This window comes from Parasteatoda tepidariorum, chromosome 9 (genome assembly GCF_982258835.1).
Source record: "Parasteatoda tepidariorum strain Cologne lab strain chromosome 9, Ptep-v5.0, whole genome shotgun sequence".
NCBI classification, from domain to species: domain Eukaryota; kingdom Metazoa; phylum Arthropoda; class Arachnida; order Araneae; family Theridiidae; genus Parasteatoda; species Parasteatoda tepidariorum.
This window is the reverse complement of record NC_141763.1, coordinates 30,669,149-30,696,591: the sequence shown is the minus strand read 5'-3', so window position 1 is coordinate 30,696,591 and position 27,443 is coordinate 30,669,149. Positions and strand designations below refer to the sequence as shown.

Genomic DNA, 27,443 nt, shown 5'->3' with positions numbered 1-27,443 from the left:
TTACTCCGATTCGCTTTCCTCGTTGCAAGCATTATATAATCCGAAACTGATTTTAAAACTGGTGAAGGACACGTAACTACTCTGGAAGAATAACATTAAGTGTAACTGGGTAAAAGCCCATATTGGCATTCAAGGCAACGAGGAGGCGGATCGAGCAGCAAAAGATGCCACTAGCCTCTGCAAAATCTCAATAGAGGTCCCTAGTTCCGCCGCTCAAATTAAAACTCTGGTCAAGTCACATAACATGATACGCTGGAAGCAAAAGTGGCAGAGTTCTGGGAAAGGAAGGCAGACACACAAATTTTTTAAAGATCCGAAACTAAATAGACTGCAGGCAAGTTTTTATTTTAACCAATTTTTAACGGGTCATGGAGTGTTCGGAGAACACCAAAATAGATCTTTTAACAAAAACATCCAATGTAACTACTGTGGTGATCATCAAACTATAGATCACTTAATTCTAAATTGTATTCATTTCCGGACACTTCGTGACAATCATTTTAATAATTTTAACCAACATCAGTGCTTCGCTAACTTGACCTGCAGAAAAATCATTAAGATCATTATTAAACAAACACTAGAGGATGTTCTTGGGGATAACCCATAAGATCCCGGAACCTGCACACTCCACCCTGGGTGTCTCATTTCTAAAAATTTTTATTCTCATGTATTTTTTGCTCTTACCTAGCTGTTTTTATCTGCTACTATTTTAATGTTTACTATCGTATTTTATATTAACATTTTTACTGTATTTTACTATCTACTTTTTATTTATTGGAGGATTGTTACTGTTGTATTTTAGCCTTTTGTTGCAATCCTGATGTATTTTTAGCCTTTGTATTCTTAATGTTTTATCCTGTACCTTTTATCACATCTCTTTTTAACTCATTTGAATCTTTTAAATTGTATTGCTTTTTCCCCTTTTGGGTATACATTCTATGTTTTGACACTGTCAACTTTTACTTTTATACTTGTCATTGCCTTTGACCTTTTATCTGATGCTTTTACTTTTAACTGCCTGTATTGTTTATGTTTTGAGTTGTTGTTGTCCACTCTTGGACCTGAGTTCAAACAGTCCTGGCCTATGTGCTGCTTTGTGCAGCCAACTAATTGCTGAAATACGTAAGGGTTTGTATAATAATATAAGGGTCCGTTGACCTCTAGACTTAATATTTTCTTAATTTATTAGGATCCTTTGACCTTATTACAATTCGGTGGTTCCCCTTTTTTGTGTTTTAAATGTTTAATTATCATTATCCTTTGTGGCATATTTTGAACAACTTGTAGTGTATCCCTTGCTGAAATCAAATTATCGGGCTGTTGCCGTGTAACTTATAATAAACTGATCTGAATTTTAACAAATGCCACGGTGGGGCTTCGCCGGGTTCCCCGACCGGCACTGATTGAGCCTGCACCCCCTCTTCTGGGTGGGCCTGCCGCGGCGACGGTACAGATTTTTAACGCATACCCTGAATTAACAGGGTGGGTCATTATATATATTACATACTCTTTAGAGCAATTAATTGAGGAACAAAGAAAAGATGCATTTTGTAAGGAGGTTGTAGAAGCTTTAAAGGTAAAGAAAACCGTTTATTCCAAATTTCATTTTTTCATTAGAAACCACATATTAATGTGTACAAAAAGCCCAATTTCTGAATTAGAAAAAATTGTCATACCTCAAAATGTAGTTATGGATGTTTTAAGTTTCTACCATGAATCACCTTAGGTCTGCCACCCTAAGCAAAACTTTGAAAAAGATTAAGAAAGAACATTTTTGGCCTGAAATGTCTTCTTAATAAATTTTGTTAAGTCATGTAATAGTTTCCTAGAAAGAAAAGCACATCAACCAAAACGCCTAGCCCCGTTACAAAGGATGCCCTTGCCTAACGGCCCTTTTCAAAGGATAGCTTGTGATATTGTTGGACCCCTTCCATCGACACTGAGTGGCAAAAGATATCTAGTGACAATGGTAGATCGTTTTACTAAATGGTTGGAGGCTATTCTTGTGGTACCAATTAACAGTGGGGATATAGAAAAGGTGCTTTTAAATTTTATTTGTCGCCTTAGCTCCCCTAAAACTTTAACTAATGACAGAGGCTCAAATTTAATGAGCGAAGGAATGACTCAGGTTTATAATTCGCTATATTGAAAAAATTAACATAATTCCTTATCGACCACAGAGTAATGGTGCTATTGAAATAACTCATAAGACGATAGCTATTTTTTTTATGTCATACAGTGAATTCTACCCATGATGATTGGGATCTCCAACTTCCATTTGCCTTGCTCGCGTATCGTACTTCTTTCTATACATGAGTCAACCAATCTAATCCAATTACTCGAGCCTTTCTCACCTATGGGAGAGACTTTTTGTTACCCTTAGAATTCTTTAAACAACCGAGACCATTTTCATAGGCTGACCAGGAAGATTATGCTAAAGATTTCCTTGACAAATTGGATAATACTTGTGTACAGCACGGGATAACTTGGAAAAATCTGCAGGCAGCTAGAGAAAGTAGGAGGGAAAAACAAGCGAAGGGCTATAATTTTAATGTCAATGATATAGTGTATTGGTATAATCCAGTTTTGAAGAAGAACAAGTGTAAGAAATTTGCTAAGTTTAATGACAGTCCCTTCAGAGTAATTGAGGTCATATCCCCTGTCACTTTGAAAATTCAACATATCAAAATGGTTGGCTATGCGAGAACAGTTCATATAGAGAATGTAACTAAAGCTGAGCAGAGATTTGAAATTTTGCAAACTAATAATAGTGAGACAGATAACTCAATCAGTGACAGTATCGATAATGCCAAAGTAGAGACGTCTGCTCCAAAAAATCTACATTATGAGACAGGTCGTTTCATACCTTTTCCTCAGCCTCCTTACAACTTAAGACCACGAATTCATGGACGGGTCATAAGAAATTATTTTTTATAAGAGGGAGGTTAAACTTAATTTTTGTTTCAAATTGTTTGGTGCATATTTAAGTGCCGTATTAGATTTTCTCCAAGATGAGGAAAATATTTTATACCTGAATGTGTAAACATTTATTTACATCGGCTGGAATGCAATAAGTCGGTGGAGACGGATTTCTTTTGCAGATGGACCTCAATCCTTATATGTACTTACGTGTAGATTTTTGTTCTCCACTGGCATTTTGTGATTATGTATGTAACTAATCAAAGACGGAGTTTTTCCCATTTTTTTAAATGTTCTTTTGGTAATGTGAATTGTGACTATTAACTGCTGAAAATTTTGTGAAAATAGAAGGTTGATAACATTGCTTTATAATTATTTCCTTGACCCCCTGTGGTCCACTTGAAAATATCTTGTTAAGAGTAGAGGTAATTAGTAATGTTCTTAAAATTAATTGTAGTTTGAACTTCTTGGGAGCCTCTTTTCTGCTTCCTCACAAGGTGCACATTGTTAGGGACAGATTTGATTTTAGGTATAAAAATCTAAAAGTAGATTTAAGGCCGCTTGGAGCTTTTAGTAGGATTTTTTTTGTGAGCAGCTTAGGGAAGGAAATTTTATTTATTTATTTTTTGCTTTGGCACCAGTAATTTAGTTTTCTTTGTTTCCTGATAACATTTCAGGTCATTTGAACAAAATTTGCTTTAGTGTTTCAAAAATTAAAAGTATCTTTTAATTTTTTTGGTGAAGCGATGGTATTGTTATAAATAAACTTTTATTAATAAAAAAATTTTTTTTTGATAAATATTTCTATAGATGGGTTTACTTTTCCAGCGGAAATAGTTCACTTATTTCCTCAATTGATGGCTGCTGGTCAGCTCGGCTTATTATTGAATTCTTGTGATTTTTAATGGTGTATATCATATTCGTAATTTGTCTCCAGGTTGCACCACTATTATAAGTTTTAAATTTATCTCCCAATAGTGATATTTATCTTAAATTTTAATTGTCTTTTTAAATGAAATTTTTGGATGAATTTTGTGTATTTAAGTTAATCTATATTTAATTAGTATTGTTTTATGACTTTTATAAAGTATTATTCGTGACTGTTTTTATCGTTGGTCTATTTTGTGAAGTTCACTGGTGTCGCGCTACTGCTCGTGGGATGAAAATGGGTCAGTCTGAGATTCATTCGCTTTGCTGACACGAGGATAAAAGGTGGTGGAGAGTGGCTGAGAGAGTTGATGAAGGAAAGTGGTGAGCGAAGTTGGCCGTAACCTCAAAGTTGTTTATTTGCTTTAGTATGAGTGTAATTCCAGGGCAATAATCACAATTGAAAAAAAGCATTCTGGAAGAGGAGTATTGCAAACCATTCTTGATAAATACTCTTTGTATGTTTTAAATGGTAATTCTTCATAGCGAGTTAAATGCTGTAATTTGCAACCACCTAGCATAAGTTTTACATTTTCATTAATCAAACAGACGCAGACACAATGGGTTCAGCTCGCACCAGCCAGCACAAAATTTTTCGGACGCAAATCACAGAACTTGGAGAATCCAACTCCAACATAGGAATTTTTATCTTTAAACCCTTGAAAAATTTCTTTAAGATTTCCTAAAACCAGACGCTTTTGTTTTTGTATTTTTAATCCAAATTCAATCATTGTGACAAAATCTTTTCTTCCAGTCAAACAACGACTCACTTCATCACTGTTGTAATATGCAATGATATTAGCAATTGTGCTGTCAGTAAGAAATTTTCCAGCGGTAGGATTTGGACTTGCTAAAATACCCTGGTCTTCTACAAGCAGTTTAGATTTCCGAGCCCTATAAAATGTTGCATTAAATTCTTCCTGAACTTTACGAATACTCCAGGTTTTAGGTAATATTGTTAACAATTGGTGCTTGAGTTTGTTTCTTGAAATTTTTCTTTCAGTTGCGAAATCATACTAGATTCATCAGACATTGTTGCAGAATTCATGCGTTTCCGATTACTATAATTATCTTTTCAAACTTCTCCAATTTTCTTAATTTTTTTCACTATATTGCCCAAAACCTAATCTTTTTGTTTTTACAGGAGATTTACCTAAAGCGCGTAATGTATTTTTCAAACTTCCCAATTCTGTGTCCTTATCGTTCCATATTTCCTTCTGAATATTCTCTTCTGAATCACTTTCGCTGAACAACCTATGGTTTTTTTCTGTTTCATTTATAACTGAGAAATCTGGCAATTTCGAAAGAGATATTCGACAAGAAGAACATATTTTTTATTGCAATTATTTTAATTATAAAAATTCCGAAAATGCTTTGAGAAATTCATAAAAACGAGAAGGTAAAAAAAAGGATGTTTTCATAATTGCATATTAAAAATATTTATTATTTGTATATTGATTAGAAATTGTGGTGATAATGTTAAATTAGTCTTTAGCAGCAGAAAATTGTGTGTCAGATCTGTTGATTTGTGACAAAATATGTGTATTATATTATTAAATATTAAACTCAAATTATTTCTGTCAAGAAAAGAAAGTAATATTTGCCGTGTGCATTGTACAGCATAACATTTTAAATTATACAGTGATTCACTTGTGTTAATTCTTTATACCCTTTCTATTGAGACTCCAGGCTACAAATTTGTTAATGTGTAGAAGAACGTAGCAGCAAAAAAAAAAAAATTTTCCCGTAATTTTTTGAGAGCACATGTTTCAAGATATTTCAGGCCAAAGGTCAAATCAGGTCACTTTGAAAGTTTGACCTAGCCTGAGAAGGTCATCTAAGGTATCAAATGAAAGCTCTATTTTTTAGTTTTGCAATGGATTTTGGATTTTTTCCGGTATAATTAAAAAAACAAGTTGCAGCCATGTACATGTGTGCAATTTTGTCGATTTTTATGAAAACTTTATTTTTTCAAATGTCCATAATTTGGACATTCAAATTAAAAATTTGTAGAATTGCTCACTTTACAATGAGTGTTTATTCCACAAAATTTCATTAAAATCGGAGTGGGCTCGGTCCAAAAGTGATTGATTTGACGTGGAATGACTCATGTATAAATTTAAACTTGTACTTAATCCAAACTTAATGTAGCAACGGTCTATTTTAAATTAATCTTCAAATCACGATCCTTCTCGAAAAAGAAGATTTTAGACAGTAAGCTTCAATATTAAGTTCGGAATGAGGTATTTAACAAAGAGCAGCTCTGATGAAAGATAAAGTTAATCTATATATTTAGTTTTATCTCGCTATGTATTTAGTGGTGAAAAACTTAAGGAATTTCAGCTGTTAAAAGACTTAAAATTGCTCTTGATTTTCCTGTTGAGTTACAGATTTTTGAATTCTAACAAAAATACATAGTTATGTTTGCTAAAATAAAATGAATAATTCACAGAAATTAAGTATTATGCTATTATATGGTCAATAAATTATATTTTATGAGTCTCGGTGTGTTTGTTTTATACAGGGTGTCTCAGTTAAGCGTTTCAGAACTTCTAAGAGGGGTAGGGGGCATCCTGACGACTCGAAATCATATAGCAATGTGGGGTCGAAAATGCTTTCCTGAAGCGGTGACGTACACAGAAGCAACATAAAGAAAAGAGACCGTAAGTGAAAAATCACTATAATAATACATTGAAAAAATTATATGGTACATGGGCCAAATTAAGTGTTCGAAGTTTCTGCCACCGGCTTCAATGTACACCTCACATCTCCGGAGCATGGACATTCGAACATTCTGCAATACTCCAGGCATATCTCGCAGGCAGCTACTGCGATTCTTGCAACTACCATTATCAACAGGGGAGTCATAAACCAGTGTTTTCATATGACTCCAGAAATCAAGACATGATAGGTCGGGTGACCGAGGAGGCCATATAATTTTTTCAATGTATTATTATAGCGATTTTTCACTTACGGTCTCTTTTCTTTATGGTGCTTCTGTGTACGTCACCGCTTCAGGAAAGCATTTCCGACCCTACATTGCTATATGATTTCGAGTCGTCAGGATGCCCCCTACTCCTCTTAGAAGTTCTGAAACGCTTAACTGAGACACCCTGTATTTCCAAGCAGAATAGAGACGCATGCAATTAAATATTAATCTACCTTATTTATGATACTAAATTATATACGTAAAATGCTATAAAAATTATTTAAAACATTTAAAAAAAATCACTATTTTTAGCAAGAAAAAAAATTTACAAATGCGCAATGTTAATTCAAAATATTTATTAATGGAGCTGCTTTTTCTATTTAACTAAATGCGGAACTCAATCTTATTTAGCATTTATTAAAACAATTAATAAAATTTTAGAAGGAAAGAAAAAACCAATGCTTTTCAAAAAACTACTTTGGGATCTATTTTTATAATAAAAAGGTCAATTATCAGTTTAGTATAATGTAAAAGAAATTAAAAAAATAATTAACACTATTTTTTTAAAAACCTTATTTAAATTTTATGTCGAAAAGCAATTCCCCGTAATTTGTGATGCAATTTTAGGTTTTATGATAAGTATCGAAAAATAATTCCACAAGCTTATGGTACATTTTTAGATCGTATGATGCATGCAAAATAATAATTTCCGTGAATTTTTTAGATCTAATGACGCATTTAAAATCGTATGCTTTGCCTTTGAACTACAGTGAAATTTCCGAGGTAAGAGTAAATATTTTTGCTAGTGGCTTATGTATTAATATTTTTATTGACTAGAATTAAAGCAGCTTGTCCTGAAAGCGTATGCAAGATAAAATTAGTGAGTCTCTTTTGCAGCTACTATTGAGTGGCGTAAATTTCACTCTTTTTTTTTGTTAAATGCCCTCTGTTTTTTAGCTCTTTTATTTTTCGAACCACTCTTACGTACGCTTTTGGATTGTATATACAGTTACATTAAATGGCAGCACTCCCTAAGATGCGCATCAAACGGATTTAAAAAGAGTAGAGCAGAGCAGATTGCATGCACATTAAGTTGATATCAAATACGCATTCCATCGTTTCATAATACACGATTCTAGTAAAGCACGAGCGGTACCTGAGCGGAAATGGGATACCTGCAAGTGACGTAGTGTGGGTAACTCAACCCTGATTGGTTGTTGAATCGTGGCATTTGTTTACGCTATCAACTGTTCTTTCCATTCTATTTCGAGTAAGCCAAGCCCATCAAGAATTAATTCTCTTAAGTGACATATTCTAATCTCTTTCACAAAGATCTCAATTCTTTCACTGAATATTTCTTACTTAACACAAAGAGCCATGTGTAACATAAACTACTTATGCATCAATAATTATATTTTAACAAATTCAATGTGCGATGCGGCGTTTTATTTAATTAACTTCACATTAATTAACATTAGAACTTGTGGGGAGTGACTTAATTCGACTTTAACAAGCCATCTTGTTTATAAACTATCAGGAGGTCATAGGTCACATGTCTGGGTATCAATGATCTTTTTGAAGTGCAAGTACCCATTTAAGATGGGGGGGGGGAAATGGTAGCAATTGCATTTCATTTATTGCTGGTTTTCGGAAGGGGTTTCTCATCTTTTTACTACCCTTAATTATAAACTATTTATCATACCCCGGTAAGAAACTGTCTTGTAATTGTATTACAACGGCTAAAAAATTGATATTTTAATTTCCCGAAAACAAGCAATAATGAAATGATTATATTACCAAATGTTTTTAAAAATATTAATATTCAATCTTTGATTTCATTCGGTGACTTATTTCCCTAAACTGCGGAAATTTTATAGTAGTTGGTAGGTACTTTATTTGCATCTCACTAGAGCTGCACAATTGGCTATTGGCGACAGTCTGGGAAACATCCCTGAGAATGATCCGAAGACATGCAATACCAATTTTGATCCTCTGACGAGGTGATGGCTCTACTGTTTTGGTAGCCCGACGACCCGTCGTCAAGCACTTTACGGTAGAGCAGCTTAACCGTACAAACTCGGTTCCTGCACAGGATGATCAAAGTTTTCACCCACCTGCTTACTGACCCAGTCAGTGATGCTTGATCTCTGTGTTCTAGTGAGAACCGTGTCTTCACGATCAGTCCAACACCTCCTAGAAAAGAGTAGGCCTCTGACCGGGTTACCATAAATATCCTTTAGTAGTCCAAACGTAATGACATATGTCGTATTTTCAACCACTGCGCAGCTTAGTACCCCGAACGTAATGACATCTTTCTTATTTTTCATCAACTGCGCAGTTAACTTCGTCACATCGGACTACTAAATTGATCCGTGCTGAGGCTTTCATACTTCTAGGAGGTGTTGATCAGTCCACTGAGAGAGTTATGTAGACTTGGAAAGTATGCTTAAGTAGTTGGAAAGTTCTTTTTCTTTTTAGGCATAAATTTGAGGCAATTTATATGTTTTTTTTTAAAAATTATCAATTATTTTTCACTTTTCTCAAAGACAGTTCAGTTGATAATTATTGACCTTTTATTTTCATAACACATTCAAAAGTAATTTTTGAAAAAGTCTGAAAGTTTTAATTTTAAATCGTAATATATTGCAATATGAATCTTAATATTTTATTAATTGTTTTTAACTTAAACATTTTGAATAAAACCGATATATTATGCATTTACATAAATGGAAAATGTAGTTTCATAAGAACTATTTGGAATCGATTTTATGCTTTATATTTTTGTTAACTTTTCTGTCATTAAAGATAGGACAGGGAAACTACAAGAGGAAGTTAATCTTGCTCAAATGTTTTTATTTAATGGAAATGTATTTTTATTTTATTTAAAATAGATGTCATTTTACATATAAGTACTTTTACATACATGTATTTTTGTGTATAAATGTAGTTTTTAAAATGATTTTACTGTTGAATAAAGTGTTTTTTTATTGTTGTAAAACTTTATTATAACATTAAATTACATGCATGTCTAATCTGTTTGAATATAAAACAAACATTGTGGAACTCAAAATATATTTTATAGAGCATGTAATAATCTAAAATGTTAAATTTATCATGTTAATTCCTTATTTTCATTGAGCAAATCTAAGTATTTTTTTTTATCAAATTTTACAACTCTATTAAATAAGAGGAAGAGATGCCAATGCAAACTTATCTAACTCTTAAAATGTTTCCTAACAAAATGTACAGCAAGTCAAAAATAAGGATTAACCTTCATTTCATTATGATAACAGGTGAAAAAAATGAAAAATTAATCTTAAGGATTAACTTCTTATCTTTCAACATAAATATTTAATTTAATGTCTCATTTTATTCTTTACCTCGTTATTCATATTTTATTCTCATTTCTCCTTTTGTAGTAAAATGATCGTGATTGAAAGATAAATTTTAAGTTATCACTGCCTCGCTTCAATAAGCTCGGAATATGTACATAATTTAAAAATGTAAAAAGATGTTCAGTACTAGTATATAAATCACACAACTTTTAATCTGAGTTTTATGATGTACACATCGAATTTGCTGAATTATGGAAAGCTGAAAGGCAAATTGAATTCTTTAAGATGAGACTTCAATTGCTTCAAATTCGTTTGTTATTTCTCTTTTCTTTCTGGTAAGTGAAAAGGAATTATTATATCAAGTTCTGAGTGTCATCTTGTTTCGTTTTCTAGAGTTAGAACATTTTTGGTGTTAGTTATGATTCCTAGCTTAGTTGATTTGCTTCATTTTTGTAGAAAAACAGGTATTCGTCCAAAACTCGAAATTTATATGCACAATACTCCTATTCTAGTTGTCAATGTAACGAAATTCCTTGGCCTAATTTTAGACTCCTTTTAAATCCCATGTGAAATATCTGAGGCAAGCTTGTGAAGAAAAAAAAAAGATAAATTTACTTTTAAGCTTTATCAAATACTAATTGGGGAGCAGACACAAATTTAATGCTATAACTTTACAGATGTATAATTCGCTCTATAAAAACTTGATTATGGCTCAATTGTATATGGCTCTGCTAGAAGATTGTTCTGAGATATCTGGATACCATACATCACTAGGGCTTACGTATATCGACTCCCATTAAGAGTCTCTAAATTTTACGTAATGAACCATCTCTCACAATGCGGCGGAGCGAATTGGCACTGAACTATTATTTCCATCTTAAATATCACCCACACCATCTTTTGTATTTTAACATGACATAATTACACATTTTAATAAACGACCATTGATAATCCCAACTTTCGGGGTGAGAATGAAACATTTTTTATCTACTTTAGACTTAGAAGATTTTAACTTATTGCCTGCGTTTAATAGAACTTCTCCTTGGAACACTACATTTCCCTATGTAATTGAAATTTTTCACACACAATGCAAAAAAAAAAAAAAATCATATTTTAAAGACGACACCCTTTTGCCTGTGAATATCCGATTTTATCTGATTTAATCGGTGACAAACAGCATAAAATATATTTTTTCTTCTCTTCACGATATCAGGTTTTATTTTAGAATTTAAACCTTTCAAATACAGACCATTCTACTTTTTACCAATTTCAACGACACCAAATTTAATTTAGTTAAAATTTTAACCGAGTTGCATTAATCTTAACCTAGTTATTTTAACCTCAACCTGGTTTTAGGCATGGTATAGCCAAGACATGGCTTTTGCATAAAAAATCTACATCACTCACTCCAAAAACACCAACATTGGCGCACTTTGGATATCGCCAGTAGTTTGTCAACAATCGATTACGAGTTGGAGTGAATTGGTTGTCTTGCATATTATCATACACCTTGATAAGCAAGAGTTTGCCATTAAAATACGTGTGTTTGCTTTTAGTTGTGTAATAACTTAATTTATATTTTAATTTTTGAACTTTTGTGAACTTCATTAAATAAGTTTATACTGTATAATTTTTATCCGCTTAGATTTTGTTAAGCATAGTTATAATTTGTCTTTAATACTCTGTCTGTGCGGCGTAAATGTTTCATTTACAACTAATTTTAAGAATAAATGTATATAAGTATTTGAAATTAATGATTCTTTCTTTGCATCGATGCGTAAAAGTAACTATCCGACTCTGGTAAGTATCTTATCAGACTGTAATAATAAATTATAGTTTTACTGTATTACACAAACGGTGGTGGCTTTGAACCAAGTAGTGTAAAGAAAATCCTTATTGGTTCTTAGCGTAGTGAAGCATCTGGATCCACGAATTGTGTATAGCATTTTATTAAAATACTTTACTGTAAAGTAGTAGCCATCATTTTTGCCTTCATATATATACATATCAGAGATGCCAACTTGCTCCGAATAGCGGATAAATATTTTCGAATGGTAGTATTTTAATGTATGATTCTTGTTTTAGTAAATTCGATTTATAAGGTTTTTATTTACCACTACTTCTAAGTAATTCAAAGGTTTATGTGGTAAACCACTTAGTTTTATTTAAGCCGTAGACCAGCAACCACATGGCCTGCTAGCCTCAACGAAACCAAACAAAATGACAAATACTACACGGCCCAGATCCAAAAGCAAGACAAGACAATAGTTAAGCCATGTTGAGCCCTTTAAAAATTGCAAAATCAACCGAAAGTCTACAAATTAGTACTTTACTGTTTTTTAAAATATTTCTTTGAATCCGGAGCAGTTGGCATCTCTGATATATATTTACAGTTTACAAGACAAACTCTACTAATCAAATTGATATTGTGACAATAAAAATAGGATCATAAAAAAATTGGTATCTTTTTGAGATCTCTATAAAACGAAATACTAGCGGCCCAAAATTTATTATTTTACTCTGGGCTTATGCACTTAGAGCAAACGTAATTTAAATATGAAAAATACATTAAAATTAATTTTCTTCTACCACCTATTTTAATTAATAAATCTTATATGTATTTTAAGAATTTATTTATTATATATCAATCTACTGTCATTTTGGGGAATGTATTCCACTGATCACAGAATGTATTCCACTGATACATCTACATATAAGGGCATATCGTCGCTTTGATACTAGAAACTAAACCGTGGTAACTAAAAAAAGCAAGTTTCTCAGGAGAGCGATTTCTAACTTTTCAGGAACTTCCACCGCAGGTTGACTCAAAGCTATGGGGACTATTACAAACAAACATTAAAAAAAAACCTGTTTCTTTACATTTTTCAATGAACCTGGCCAGATTCTTGTAGCATTTCTAATTTTGTGGTAATTTCGAAATAAGTTTAAGGTACTTTGAGTTGCAACACTTTTTTCTCTAAAACTTTTTTTGAAAGTGGAGAGTTATTTCAAAATACAACGATGTTCTTCAAAATATCCTCCCGAATATTACATATTTCATTTCGACATACAACAGTGTAGGAAAAAAATCGCTCTCCTGAAAAACTTGGTTTTTTGAGTTACCACGGTTTAGTTTCAAAGCGACGTTCCAAGGCTTTGTTGCAGCAGACACACTGCTACACTATTCCCTAAAACCAAGATGGCGAATCGCGCCAATGCGATAACGATTTATCTGCTCTCTAAATTTTTTTTATGGAACTATGAAGATAACACGTTGTTTCTCTAAAAGGGTGATTTTTTTTTACACAAAATGACCCAAATATCTCATTTTTCGATTTTTTTGAGTTACTACGGTTTTGTTTCAAAGCGACGTTATATCAACTACCCGGATTCCCCAAACATCTTTGAATGCCCAATTTTTACTGCAAATGTCTTAAAACTTGTTATGCTACCACTTCAGGCGATCCTTCATAGCTCCGAGGTGCCAGAGCTGGCGGCTGCAGTCAACCACTCCTTTAACACGTTCACGCCCTCGGTGACCCACCGGTGTGTTGGATGCTGGATATTGGGGCTATCTCGGCGTTTGGCGCGAAGCGCCACTAACCGATTCATCGATTCTGTTTTGTCGTATTCTAGGAGGTCCTAAATATCTTTAGAGTTGTAGTATGTTGTAACGACAAATCAAGTCCTTAAAGAAGTAAATCTTTAGTTTGGAAGTGAAAATCATCTTTGGAATGGGGAGATCCCCTTGAGTAGAGTTTTATGATAAAGTTAATAGTATTTTGATAGTATGCAGTCTGAGCATAAAAAGGCGGTAATTGGGCTGAAATTCGAATTATCCCGGATTATGTCAATATCGAACAACTTATTGAAATCTGATGTGCATGTTTTTGCGTCGCTATAAAATTTTGTGGTCAATTTAGCTATAAAGCAATTAATATCATCAATGTTTAAGTCTTTTCTGAGTAATCTATTGCTAATCGCCCTTGGGGCGCCAGTCATTGTGCGTAAAAATTTACCTTCAGTTGTAGATAGCTTCTTTTTTAGGTTGTTGCTTATGGTAGTGAGGGCTGGGCAAGCATATGTAAGAATTGGTCGAATCGCTTGTATATAGATAGTTCTTTTATTTCCTAGATCAAGCTTTGAATTCTTATGCAGGAGGACTTTGAGCGCAAAAAACGCTCCTCTGGCTCTTTTGATTATGTCGTTTAAGTGTGTACTCCAGCTCAAATTATATGAGATCGTGACGCCGAGGTATTTAACCCCACCGGTGTGTCACGCTAGATTGTCTCATCTTGGCAGAACACCGGAGTAAAAACTGGTAACAATAAATTTCATTTTTTAGTTTTTTTTCCGGGAATAATAAAAATCCATAACTACTAATTGTTTTTAACGGATGCAATTTTTATATTGAATTGTTTCTTCGCCGTGATAAATTTCCTTACAGTGAATTGTTATTGTTGAGAATAGATTAACTCCTCCCGAATATTATCTAATATTGAAATAGTTCTTCTACCAGTATTTTCACTTTTCCCGGCGTGAACGTGTTAATGACATCTAGAGAACAACCCTCATCTATGGACACGACAACAACAACAGAGAAATGAACACTATGAATAACGTTTGTTTTAATGATCGAATTTCCGCTATCTAAAGTGTTAGTCTCAATGACTCAGGGGGAGGAGTAACCTCAAATTTGCTAATTAATTCGTGCAAACTATTAATTAAGTTACAATATCAAACAGAAAAACGTTCTTAGCTTATATATTTAGATTTCTCATCCTCGAAATATGGCGGGTAGTTTAGTTGCAATCTGAAAATTGTGAACCTTATAGTTTAGTCAGCACAAGAGTTATTATTAAACATGAATCACTGTATCTACAAAAACAGATATTAACGAGGCACGTAGTTGTTTGTGACAGATGCATCCGTCGACGATATGGCGTGGAATATACTGAGATACATATGTTGCAATTACTCTGGTAGAGAATTCACACATTAATCTTTTAAAAACAGAGATATTTGTTTAAAAAAAACTGAAGAATATTAAATTTAGCTTTTCCTTAGCAAGATTGATGAAATGCACATTTTGATTTATAAAAGTATTATTTTTAACAATGCATTTTATTTTGAGTTTTTTAGCCACTATTTTTTATTTATTTATTTTTAGTCTTTAAAAGTAATATGAAAAATTGCGATTTGATACTAGGCATGATTTTTTTAAAGCTTTTTCAAGATGGTGGGCAAAAAGAACGCACTTTGCAGGCTCGCAATTTTCTAGCAGGTCTTCTTTAAAATCTAAAATATATCCATTTTCTAGCTAGGAGTATAATTGTTATAGTGTTATAAAAAGGCTAATATTGTAATATTTTCAATTACGCATTTACATTTTGTAAGAAGTTAATTCAATCATTGTCAATCGGAGCTGTTAAGACCAACTTCAGAAGTCCAAGAATAATAGTTCACTAATAATTGAATTTTTTAACTGAATGATCAAAACTAAATTTTTAGTTTTATCACTTATAAAAAACTTCCATCTTATTTTATTTCCAAGTAAGTAACCTTTTATCAATTTTATACTCAAAGAACACAATTATTTAAGAACCAAGTTACATAACACAAAAAATTATGAAAAAATATGTTTTCAGAGTTTTATTTGGATGCATAATGTTTCACATTATAGATATCGTCTATTAAGCCAAACTAATATTGAAACAGAGAGTTGAATATTCATTCAGTTCGTTTCAAGAATCTGAAAAAAATAGAGAAGTTTATCAGAAATCCATAAATTAAGTTTTTAAAATAATATTTTTGTCATAAGCATTTGTAGATCATTACACACATCTAATTTTTTTAAATTTTATATCGGTCTTTGAACAGCCGACCCAATTTTGGGTTTACGACTACTAATGTTCAACTCCGTAACCTTGTAATTGAACCAATCCAGAAGACAGGAAACTCCTGGATCAGTAGCTCCAGAGGTACTGATTTGTTATGGGAACATGGAGGACTTTGCGACTCGACAGATTTAATGTGCATCAGTCACCATTTAATACATGGGGGGTCTTTGGCCGGCAAGGATCAAACCCACGAACTATTGGCCATGGGCCCATTGCCCTACTAACCAGGCTATCCCAGCCCTTACTCATCTAATTTATATTAGGCAAGCATTAGTTCTTTTAAAGCAGCAGTTGCCAATCATTTATTCCACTGGGACCACCAAGCAGGAAATATTTAATTTCGTGGACCACTACCACATTTTTTTAAAGAGAAAAGTTCCCCAACTGATTGCAGAAGATTTTTAAATGTCTCCCCCCAAAATTGTGTTATATAAAATTTTATTTTCAAAATTAATGTTTTTTTTAAAACAATATATATTAGAAAACATAAAAGAAGAAGCCCGACCTGGTCTGAACGCTATGAATAGTTTTTCTAAAACTAAGTTATAATCATTTGTTACTCTAAAACTAACCAGTCATCACTAAGTATCGCTAAATATGACCAGTAATCAATGGTATCTCTAAAATTTTACCCCTTGTCAACTGTTTTTAAACTTAGCATAAACAGTTCCTCTAAAATAACTGCTACGATAGTTAATCGAAATCTGTACAAAACTGTTAGGAAGGTCTGTAACATCATGAAGTAAGTATGAGCTGAGTTTTTGAAAATAATACGAATTGATATTTTGTTATTAGTTAGAAATTAGCTATTTTTCCTTTACTTAACTGATGTAACTTGCAGTTTTTATACTTTGTCCATTATTAGAGGTACAACCCTACCTGTAACACTACTAAATTTATGAAATTAAGTAATTTGAATGATCATAAATTTTAATATATTTTTTGGGAAATATTATAATGAAATTACTTAAACCACCTTATAGCTCTATTTTATATCAATATTAAATGTTAAGAAATTAACTGAGAATTATTAATAGAATCTTCCATGAAAAAAAAATTTTTTTTGAAGCACTCAAAATTTTTAGAGGCACAATGCAATATGCCGAATACACGTCAAAATCGAAATTTGTGATGATCTTAAAAATAAATATAATCTTGCAATTCAATTTACTAAAATAGACTTGATTTCAAAAATAATTGCATAAAAAAAGCTCCGCTATTAATCAAGCTTTTAATTCGCGTTGCCCTTAACAAAATTTAAACGTTAAAAAAGTAAACAAAGTCAATAAAATTATGAAAAAAATAAATACATAAAAGATATATACTAATATATATATATAAATATATATATATATATATATATATATATATATATATATATATATATATATATATATATATATATTAAATAGATTTTAAAACTATATTTTATGTAAATTTATAAAGCATTTTTTAAATAGTTCCTATAACGGCCCCAGTATGCACGAATATGTTAATTGATGTCAGGATTTCGTTATTCTAATCTCTCGAAACATTAATATTTTATCTAGATATTATATTTTAAGGAAACCAAGTGTTTCAATAAAGCAAGAGCCTATAATCTAATTACTGTAGTGTTGTAAGGCAAAACTAAAAATATTTAAAAAAAAAAACGTGTCATTATTAAAAATGTATATTATTACCTCGTTCAGTTAGAGGTGGCACAAACTTAAACCTGTAATCCTTTACTGAGTTATAATAAACTTTTCCGTTAAAATCTGTTGTTGTTTCTGAAAATAGAAATTATTTTATTTTTTGACACTGAAAAACTTAGGAATGATGCTATAAATAAGCCGATAAAAATATACATACGCATTCTTAATGTATATTTTTAAATTCCTTGTCAAAATTAAAGCAAAAAAAAAACTACATAAATAGGATTACAAACAACATTCAAAGAGTGTAAAAAGCGAAGTCGGGATGGAAGTTTAATACTAATTACTTCCATAGAAAGTGAGGTTAAAATCATCAAAACCAAGTGGAATTACTAGGCGATTGTCAGCAGGGCCTTAAGCAAAATTAAACACGCAACAATTGAACTTTAAAAGGAAATGTAATCCTATTTCCGAATGGTGAATTTGGCTCCTTAATTAACTAAATTCATTTCGGAGATCAATACGGAGCAGTTGTGATGAATTGTCATTGAACGTTAGTTAAGTGGCTAACTTTTGATTTTAAATCATTGTACTATATTGATGCATAAAATTGGTCGTCAATTATCTGCCATACAAAATGCGCTTTTATTTAGATTTAATATTCGTTTTCAAAAAGATAAAATTTTGACAGTTTCTATATTTTATTTCCGTCGTTGAGTACTGGACCCAATTTTGGGTTTACGACTACTTGTGTTCAACTAAGTAGCCTTGTGATTTTGAACCCAATCCAGAAGACAATGGAACGCTTAGATCAAGTATTGGGAGAAATTTGCCTTCTTGGAGGACTTTTTGATGGAACAAACCTGGGTTTGCGTTGCATTGAGAGGAAAACACGAGAACCTATTAAGGTTAGGCTGACGGCAAGGGGACTCTAACCCATGATCCGTCTTCCACTGAGGATATTTTAATTCAGCACTGTGGTCGGTACAAGCCGAATGCGGAATTCGTATCAATCAGACGTCTCCGGGATTCAAACCCGGTTCACCTCACTAGAAAACGAACGTTAAAGTAGGATGTGTAACACTTAAATCTGCATTCAAGCAGATTTTATCCTACTCTGGGTTCCCGCGGCCCATTGAAAATTTTATATAGTGGTGGTCAGCTAATTCATTGGTAAACTGATTTACTATGCTTTTGAAGAGAAATCAACTGAGAGTACATTAGCAAGCCTCTTAATTAAATCAAACATTTATATTGAAATATGAATCATCTTTATCAAGACTATTAATGCTTTTTTCTTTTTAACAGTTCAATTACAATAGCCAGTAAAAGTATAATTTATCATTGTTTTTAATTATTTGCATCATTGAACAACTGTGGCTATTTGTTGTTTTACCTTTGCTTTAATTCAGTTCATAGATTCTCAACAAAATTTTGGCCTGGAGAGTTTTTTGGACATTCTATAAAAACAGTCTTTTCTTTTTCAGCTAAGTATTTTTTTTTTGTATTGAAACATCGTGTTTAACTCTACCCTCATTCTTTCTGTCTTTTTTTCTTCTTCCACTAGACACTATTCAGCACAAATATGCTGTCGTTCGGAAAACACTCTCCAGAGTCTGTAAATTGTAGCATTTATTTTTGTTTCCATTTATACATACCTAAAGAAAAATGCGTCATTATGTTTCTACAGCAAACCCAAAAATTGCTGCTGCCTTCAATGGGATACTTGCAATCGACGTCACGCGTGGGTCAGCCACACTTTAAAGATCCGCTCGATCAGACGGGTCTGGTTCGATCTTAGTTTCATGCCTACCTAATTGTGCTCTTTCTTGAAATGATCTTCCGAACCAGAATATATATATATATATATATATATATATATATATATATATATATATATATATATATATATATATATATATATATATATATATATATATATACAGTGGTGGCCAAAAGTGTGAACACTTTTTGAAAGTTTCATGTTTTTCAACTTTGTGTGCTTGTAGAATATATTAATTTTCTCTTAAATACAAACGTTTAGATATCAAATTGAAGGTAATTTAATGTAGAATTTAATAATGAATACAGTATTACAATATATGTATTACTAAAAAGGTTATGCAACAAATAGTCAGATCTATCTTAGATTTGCATTTTTTAAAGTGATACTTACAAAATCAATACTTAGTAGGATGACCCTTATTTTTTAAGACAGCTTCACAGCGTCTTTTCATCGAGTGAGCGAGTGTTTGGAGTTCATCTTTCGTAATCACACGGTGCCAAGAATCAATTATATCTTCAATAAGTTGTCTTTTATTGGATGGACGTTTTTTTCGTACAAGAATTTTCAAGCATCGCCACAAATTTTCAATTGGATTGAGATCAGGGCTGTTTCCTGGTCATGGTAATATATCTATGCCTTTATTATGAAAGCATGCTTTGCATACTTTTGCTGTGTGGCATGGAGCTGAATCCTACTGAAAAATAAATGGTGCGTTGTTGGAGAAGAGATCCCTGATGGAAGGAATCAATTTTGGTTTCAGGGCAGTTTCGATGTATTTTTTGGCATTCAGGATGCCATCAATCACTTGAATTCAGCCCACACCATCGGCAGATATACATGCCAAAATCATGACATTTGTTGGATTTTTTGTAGTTGCTTCAATGCAATCAGGATGAAGCGCTTCGCCTACTCTACGTCTCACGTATTTTCTACCATCACTTCCAAAGAGCGATATTTTACTCTCATCACTCCAGATTACTTGCTTCCATTGATTTTCTGACCATTTAATGTGTTCTTTTGCCGACTTAACTCGTTTTTCGCGTTGCTTTTGATTTAAATATGGTTTTTTTCTTGAAATTCTAGCTTGTAGTCCAAATCCTGATAACCTTCTTCTTATTGTTTTTGAACTTACTGCAATACCAGCTACATTCATTTCACATCTAATGGCATCTGATGACATTTTCCTATCTTGAAGGCATAGCCATTTAATTTTTCTATCAGTAGTAGCACTTGTGTATTTTTTTCGGCCTGATTTGGCATCTTGAATGCCAAAAAATAAATCGAAACTGTCCTGAAACCAAAACTGATACCTTCCATCAGAGATCTCTTCCCCAACAACGCACCATTTATTTTTAAGCAGGATTCAGCTCCATGCCACACAGCAAAAGTATGCAAAGCATGCTTTCAAAATAAAGGCATAGATATATTACCATGGCCAGGAAACAGCCCTGATCTCAATCCAATTGAAAATTTGTGGCGACGTTCGAAAATTCTTGTACGAAAAAAACGTCCATCCAATAAAAGACGACTAAATGAAACTATAATTGATTCTTGGCACCATGTGATTACGAAAGATGAACTCCAAACACTCGTTCACTCGATGAAAAGACGCTGTGAAGCTGTCTTAAAAATTAAGGGTTATCCTACTAAGTATTGATTGTGTAAGTATCACTTTAAAAAAATACAAATCTAAAATAGATCGTACTATTAATTGCATAACTTTTTTTGTAATACAGATATTGTAATACTGTATTTATTATTGAATTCTACATTAAATTACCTTCAATTTGACATATAAATGTTTATATTTAAGTGAAAATTAATATATTCTACAAGCACACTAAGTTGAAAAACATGAAACTTTCAAAAAGTGTCCACAATTTTGGCCACCACTGTATATATATATATACATACATATCTTCTCGAGTGGCTGGGTGGCGCAGTTGGTTTGTCGTCGGCCTTCTGAGCCCAAGTTTGCGGGTTCGATCCCTGGCCCAAACACCGGATTTTCGGGATGCAGAAAATCCTCAGCGGCCATGTCGTATGCGGCATCTAAACTATCCCTGGAGTGCCATATTGACTCTTGGCATTTCCGGCAAAATTTAATTCCTGGTGCACTTTAGCATCCAAATAAGAGTCTCTTAGCTGCCATCTAGTGTGGCAGAAACTAGACGTCCAAATTAGCATGGCCAACGGTATCTCACCCATTGTGGTGGTCCTGAAAGAGTGGATACCACTTCTGGAGAACGCACTAGGCCTTCTCATGTGTGCGCACTTGTGCAGCTCATTGCAGAAACATATATATATATATATATATATATATATATATATATATATATATATATATATATATATATATATATATATTCTCGAAATAAATCTAATTAAATTTTTCATTTAGGGTCCATCTGAGATATTGAGCGTCATAACAAAAGAATCTCCATGCATCAGCAAAAATCGTTAAAGTTGGTAGCGCTGATTCAATCAGTTTTGAATCTTGCTGACTATCAGAAATTTCTTCTTCAGTACTTTTGTGTTAGGTACCACCTGATAAAGTTACTTCGCAGATTTTTCTTAATTTCAAATAACACCAATATGTTTGTTCTTAAAAACAATCAAACTGTGACTATGTTTCAAGCCTTATAAAAGAAAGTTATACAGAGAAATACTGACATATTTTAAGAGAAAAAAAATTATGTAAAAAGCAATATATATGCTTACTTGAACAGACTTCCAACGTAAAATATGGCCCTATTCTGTGATTCTTACAACCATCCGCTGTTCCATAGCCTGTATTAGGAAGAAAAAACTCCAAGTTATTGTATTATTTAATGAAATATGAATTTACACAATCAAACAAATAATAATCTTATTATTTTATTGATATAAAAATTTTGTTTCAAAATTATGAAAAAGTTATTTACCATGTTTTAACCTGACTGTAACGTTTTGTAACCTAACTGTAACTTGGTACCAAACTTTCTTTAAAGTAATTTTTTTATTAAAATGCTGAATCAAGCGGAAATAAAGTTCTATCAATCAATCAATATGCTAGTAATCAAATACAGGCAATTGATAGATTTTCAGCATTCGAAAGTTTTTAATGGGAAATTTTCACGTAAAGTTAGTAGACGACACTTATCAGCATGTCTTGTGTGATTTATAGAATGAATAAATAAATGAAATCGCCATTTTTATTTTCCTAAATTTTTTCCACTTAATCTCTCTTCATTCCAAATTTTAAGAACAAGAAAGAAATAATTCTGAAAAAAATTTTTCGATTTCAAAATCTATGTTTTCAGTAATATATATTTAAAAAAATGTGCTGATGATATTAGTTATTAATCTAAATTAAAACTAAAAATCAAATTACTTATGATATAATGATCAACTTTTTGTGCACGAAAGTAAAATCTCAACATTTTGAAAAGGTAAACCTTAGCTATGCTTATTAACGAACAGACAGTATTTTAAGTTTCATTTTGAAAGTAGGACACATTACTTGGAATGCCATGGACTGTAAGAAGTGGCGACGAATAAATAGCAAATATTTATTAAATGTAATTTAAATTAGGAACTTTTTCTATCATATTTCTTTCAGTTAACAATTGAAAGTCAATGCAAAGATAATCTTAGTACTGCTATGGAACTGGGACACCAGGGCCGCGAAGTGTCCCCTATCCCATCCACCATGAATTTGTTTTATCACTGTAAGGTCAGCTGTTCGTGTGGTTACTGGATAAGTAGCTTGAAATAATTGGAAATAATACAGAGCTTGTTCAAAACTTTTAGTTTGCTGACTGTAGATGAACATGAGGTTCATTCATTTTGCTCAAAGAAATAATATAGGTATAAGTACAGAAGCAACTTGCTCAACATTTTAGTTTTTTGTTTGCTTATGAGGGTAAAGTATCAGCATGAGGAAACGCCTTGTATTCTTTTTGCAGGTTGAACAGTCATAGTTGTTGAAATTTTGTTTTTTGTAGAATTAGAGTTGAAATTTGAATTGAGATGTGGTAGTTTCCATTGAATAATAAATTGAGTTTCTAACGCTTCTTATATTTTCAGTTATCCTTGGTGTCCTTGCATAATCCTATTCACTGACTTTCCCATGATGAATTTGAAAGAATTGAAGTCATCACATTTCGGAAAATATGCCCTAGTTGAAAGAGGGTGATATATCTATATTTGTTAGAAAAAAATATGAAAACACTTAATCTCGATGTAAACATTCTTTTAGCAACAAATATTTAGGAAGATTTTTCATGGCAAAACTATTCGTACTATTTTAAAGATCATGCTTCAAACTTTTAGAAATGTTGCTCATGGACTACAATAGTGACACAACTAAAAAAACACGCGTTTTTAACTAAAAACAGTTGTAAATATGAAAATAGAATTTTTTTTCAGGAGCAATGCTAGCACAACTCATAATTCAAGTAGAAGATAATCTTCGTTTAAGCAAACTAAAGCATTTTGCTTAGCAATGAAAACTTTAAAGCCACTTTTCTCAAACCTTGATTTTTTAAGCTGTGCTGCTATTGCAGCCCATGAGCAATGTTATCTTTTCTACGTACGTAAAATTTGATTCGACCTGATGAGGAATGCAGTTTAACCCTTTTGAAGGCCGTGGTAAGTATACTTACCACCACGTTTTACCACTTTTAATTTAGGTTTCCATTTTTCAATAACTTCATCTTTCTTGAAGTGAGTTTGAATAAAATTGGTAACCATTTGTCACTTTTAAAAAACGTATAAAAGTTATAAAATACATAATTCCTTTTGAAGTTTGTAGCATTTAAGGAATTTATTTTATAAATAAAGAAAAATAAAAGTCAATAAGTTCCTAATAGGTCATGCGGCGATGCCTTGCTCCTACATTTTCACCTTTTACCTAATAAATATATTTACCACCAAAAAAATGGCATTTTTATAAACTAAATGAGTTTTTCTTTTTTATACATCAATTACTGTTCTTAAAACAATTCCAATTCCAAAAATACTTTAATTTACCTATACTAGAAATAAAGGGCCCGTTAAAGGGTTAAAAGTTTTTTTAGGTGTAATACCAGCAATTCGGTAAATTAATATTAAGCATTGTAATATTTATCAAAGAATGATTTTAAAATTATGGTGGCATTAAAAAAGGATAAAAAGCTTTCAATTTGCTACGTTCATTTCGGTCCATGCAAATTCTGCATGGATAAAATTGATACTATTTTTAACAGCTTCCAGCTTGATCTTTCAAATTGTGCCACCAGCTTTCCCTTGTAAAATCACCCAAAACATTTGCTGTTAAAAGAAAGATTGTTTAAATGGACTTGAAGTGTTTCCATATTTTTATTCAACCTCTACACGTTACATGCAGAGTTGTCTTTCAGTGAGATATCTTTTTTATGAGTAACGAAACAGAATATTTAATTTGGGGAGAAGCAAAATGTCTTTTTTCTTCGAAACTGACTTATAATCAAATTCGGTAATGACGCAGTATGATTTAGACGAAATGACATTTGTATACAACCTCATTAATTTAGCTTATGCAATATTAAAAACATCTGAATAGGAATTTAAATATTTTCCTCAGAAACTCTTCCTAACGAAAACAGGCGTTGCGTGGCTGCAATGTAATAAGTTTATCACTATAGGGTAAATAATAAACTCAATGAACATTGGACTTCCAGAAATAATTCTATATTTTAAAAATAATTCAATTAAAATAATTAATATAATGACGCTAAACTTTTTACGTAACGTTTTGAAACCATTTTTTAAGTAACATTATTCAGAATTCATAAAAAGGCTTAGCACTTTTGAAGTAATATCGTCGGAAATGAAAAAGAACATTAAACTAAATATTGTTTACTATATGGAAATGGACGTCTCACGTTTGGACGTTCGAAAATATGTTAAAATAGCGTTACACTTATACTATTTCCGTTATGGAATAGCAAACGGGACTTAATTTTTCCGTCGTTATGATAGAAGTTTTGCTCCAAAGGTCGTACTAAAGAGCGTTAACTGTATTTAAATATCGTGGTAGCCGATAGCATTTTAAATCAATATATTAACACAACAAGCGTTAAAACAAAGTTTCTTTCATTTTAAATTAAAATTGAATATATTAGAAAATTCTGGAGAAGTTCATAACAATAAATATTTGTTTTTCGTTACAGCTTTTAGATTAGCTAAAGTACTTAAATTTCAACCAGTGCTTTCTGCTGAATTACTTTACAAGTTTCAATCCTTTACTGACCTCCAACATGCGAAGCATATCACCAAAACTAATTTATTTCTAATCGAATTTTTTATTACTTTCCAAGGTAAACGGATACAAAACTAAACTGAAAAATTAATAAAATGAAAGTTTATAAAAACGAAGTTTTTAAGTGGATTTTAGATGGGAAAATAAATAGGTTTTTTGGAGAACCCAAATAGGAAAATGAGGGCCGCTTCGCTTTTGGAACAAACTATCACCACCTAAATTCCCTTGCATTTTTTGAAAATGATGTGCCTGGTCTGACAAAATTAAAATCGTTTTTTTTCTCCAATTAAGTCCACTTGAAAAAAATTTTTTTTTTTAAAATTTGTATCATTATTATTATTTTTTTTAAATTTTCGAAGAATGAATAGAATTATCAAAAATTTTAATTTTGTCATAATAAACGTGTCCATACTCTGAATTAAATTTATTTTTACTTACCTGCTTGCAAAAGGAGAATTAAAAAAACTGTAATGTAACTCAAGCACAGAAATTTGGTGTTCATTTTGAAGTGCGAAAGCTTGCCTGCCTCTAAATTAATATAACGGTTAGAATGAAGTGTATATAAATCACATAGGATTCAATAACAAAATGATTTACATGTTAATGTGTACACCTGCTACAATATTATCGGGCGCTTATTCTTATAGATCTTGATCTTAAGTATTATCTTCAGATCACGATTTTCTTTGGTGGAAATTATCCTTTATCACATCTGCTTACGGTTTTTAACCGTAGGTTTACTCAAATTATTGAAGCGGTGAGCTAAATTCAAAATGAAATGTATGATAAATGTTTAAAAATTCGATGATTCATTTAAAATATATGACCGACATTTCACCCCTTCTCGGTTGGATTTCTGGAATTTCCAACCAAAAAAAAAAAAAAAGAATTTTTTTATTGCTGACGACAATTTAGTTGCTTGGCCTATTGCTGGTAAAATCAAAAATTCTAACTACTCTGGATTGGACAAAATATTTTTAAAAACGGTAGTAAACTACAAACTGCAATTTTCAGTTAATTTTTCCAATATTTTAAGAGGCTTTAGTGTAACAAAATGGCGTATTACATAAGTCTTCGAATTATTTGGAAGTAGTGTTGAGTAAAAAACTGTAAATTGAAATTATTAAACCAAGAATCGTCCATTAAAAACTACCACCTGAAAATATTTATTCCATGTCCGGAGCAAGTTGGCATCTCTGGGTGAAATATGTGATATCCCGTCCACTACTCTACAATTTTCCCTGCAATGCTCCCAAGTTTTATCTTAAAAAAATACACAGTGATAACACATTTATTAACACAATTGCTTTAAGTTGTTTAAAATAAATATCTGCATGAAATAATTATTAAAATTATGTATTAAGTAATCGAAATATATTTCGGAAAATAACTTTCCAACGTTGCTTTAATAATATTTTAACCAAAGTAATTTTCTAACCTTATACATCTTTTATTTTGACGTGCAACGGTAACGCTAATAACAGAGAAATTATAGAAAGTATTAAATGATTTTGATTTTAATTCAAGATGGGACATCTCACTACGAAAATTGTGAAGAAAATGGAACTAGTTGCGCCATCTCTCAACAATATTCGGAATTATAAAAATAATAGCTGGATTTAAGGAGACGTGTAAGTAGCGACAAATTCAATTTCAATGATGCCATTTTTTTCCGTCGTTGCATGGCATGCGACGCCGTCCATACGGACGCAGAAATTCTGAAATGATATTTGACGCCGACAGAGAAGGGG

The 27,443-nt window shown here is 32.0% G+C and overlaps 2 long non-coding RNA genes across 2 annotated transcripts in view; both read right to left on the bottom strand.

Moving 5' to 3' along the window:
- The window catches only part of LOC139426775 (uncharacterized), a 147,054-nt gene that overhangs the window by 74,058 nt on the left and 45,553 nt on the right, over positions 1-27,443 (bottom strand). The window lies entirely within an intron of this gene.
- LOC147803477 (uncharacterized) lies at positions 15,748-26,334 on the bottom strand. Its single transcript, XR_015428857.1, has 4 exons — positions 26,131-26,334; positions 22,152-22,220; positions 17,693-17,779; positions 15,748-15,862 (listed from the first exon to the last, which is right to left on the bottom strand). It is a non-coding gene; the product is annotated as an uncharacterized LOC147803477 (long non-coding RNA).